This window comes from Alligator sinensis, unplaced genomic scaffold (genome assembly GCF_000455745.1).
Source record: "Alligator sinensis unplaced genomic scaffold, ASM45574v1 scaffold1283_1, whole genome shotgun sequence".
Taxonomy (NCBI): domain Eukaryota; kingdom Metazoa; phylum Chordata; order Crocodylia; family Alligatoridae; genus Alligator; species Alligator sinensis.
Genome location: NW_005842091.1, coordinates 754,044 through 756,249, shown reverse-complemented (window position 1 = coordinate 756,249; position 2,206 = coordinate 754,044).

Below are 2,206 nucleotides of genomic sequence, written 5' to 3'. Positions count from 1 at the left end.
TCTTCCCTACCATGGGAGGAGTCTTCACATACCCCAGGGGCTGCAAATCCAGTGAGAGGGCAATTCTAATGGGACGGTCTTCTCCTAAAAACTTTTTGTCTGATGCTTCAGAGCAAGTCGTCGCTTTTGCCCTTCCGGGACCTGACTCCAAGCCCACCAAAGTCAATGGCCCTCATTTCCTGGACATTTCATGGACATTTGAGCCCCCGAAGCTCCCAGAATGGCACCTGCAGCCCAATGGAGCGGTCTTTGCACGCCCCATCTCCCCCGGAGCAGCGGTGGCCGGCAGCGGGGACGAAGCCGTTGGCAGACGACTGCCCGGTTCTGCAGTTTTCCCTTCTCCCCCGATGGTTTAGTGCTGGAGCTGGTCTCTGGGGTGCTTCATTCCTCATCAGCACATTGCTGGAGTGAAACGACATCAGTCGTTTCACGTTTCCGCTCGGGTCGCAAATAAAATAACCTCTCCATCCACCCACCCCAGCTCACTCCTAGTGCTCTGTGCAAGGCTGCCGTCGCCTGACGGTTGTACCTTCACTTCTGGCCTCATTGTGCAGTCCTTTGAGACTGCTCCGATACCCCCCGGCAGTGCCAGCCCTCCAGGAAATCAGCATCCGTCCCCGTTCCTTAGCAAGAGCATGCAGCGTATTTCATCTGTGCAGAGCTGTGCTACGCAGCTCGGATAAAATCCCGGGGCAGGGTGGAGTTTAGACCACCTCTCCTTAAAAGTAGCAATGGCATCAGGGCAAAAAGGTGCTCCATGAGGCCTTTAAATGGCAGAGTTTTCGATGCACTGATGAAAAGGGCCTGATTGACAGCGCTGGAGAGAGACTTGGGCACCCCGCAATGGTACAAACCTCCACCAATGCAGTTCAACCCCGGTGTTTGGTGGTGTGGGGGTTGTCCTCGCTCCTTAAGGATGGAGGGTCACCATGGAAAGACCTTTTGGTCATTGCTGGCTGCTGAGATTTCCTGCGAGCGGGGCCAGCCTTCAGTGCACGGGGCCCTGCCGCGTCTCTCCAAGGCCGCCTCGGTTCCTTGGCTTTTATGGTAAGTTTTGGCTGCTGCACTTGAAAAACCAAATGTTTGGCTTTTCCTTCAGCCCCTGCTACACCGGGAGGGGCAAAGAGAGTCCCACCACTGAGCGCTCGAAGCGGGGCTCCGGCAGCATCGCCCGGCTTGCCTCGGCGAGGGTTGAAGCTTTTGTACGGTGAGCGCGTGAATTGTACACGTGGCTGCAGGTGAAGCTTCCTGAGCTTCCCAAGAGGTGTGCAAGGCTTGGTCAGCCTGCCCGGGCTCGAGTCATTGCAATCTGTGAACCGGCTAGGAAAGGAATTTGATTTGCCATGTAAACGGGTTAAAAAAAACCCCCAAAACAACAGGCTTGGATTCAGGAAGAGAGATCCTCGCCCTATTGAAGTCAATGGGTTGCATTACAGACACTTTTTGCCGTTGACTTCAAGAAAGTCATAATATGACCTGTCGTGCCTCAGTCTTCCCTTCTGTGAAATGGGGTTAATGCTGGCATCCATCACAAGGGCGCTATGAAAATGATTTAATTAATGACCATTAATTGCTCAGGTGTTCTGGTGACGGAGCCATGCAGCTACTTAGACTGGCGAGCTACAACCTGCTACCCGCTTCCCTTAACCACAGACACATTCTTCTTTTTCCATTTCAGATGAAACCCCTCAGTATATCTGCAGCTGGTAGCATCGGTGGCATCCCTTTCTTCCCTGATACTTGTAGTATCAGGCCCCCTTCACCAAAAATAATGATAATAATAATCCAAAAATGACCCCTTTCTGTCCGGTTCGCCCATGCCTGTGTCTGGCCCCTGCTTCGTGTTTGCTGCAGTTGGTGGGATTTTGTCGTGCCGCTTGCATTGCTTAAATGCAGATTTCCCCTCTCCCTCCCACCCCTCCGAGTACAGCTCACAAGCCTGTTTCCTTCCCAGTAGCTGCGGGTGGGTCTGATTGCATGTTTCTGGGGCTTTGCCTTGTGTGTAAATGTTGCTGAAACAATTACACTAAAATCACACCACCTGCAAGCAGTTAGTTAGAATAATAAATAAGTGATAGATTATCAAATAAAGTGCTCACTTCAGATGAGGTCATTATGGCACCGTGTCGTGGGTCTCCGAGGGATTGGAGCCTGCTTTCCTGCTGCCGATCGGCTAAATGGCTCTTGTATCAGTCAATGAAAAAGT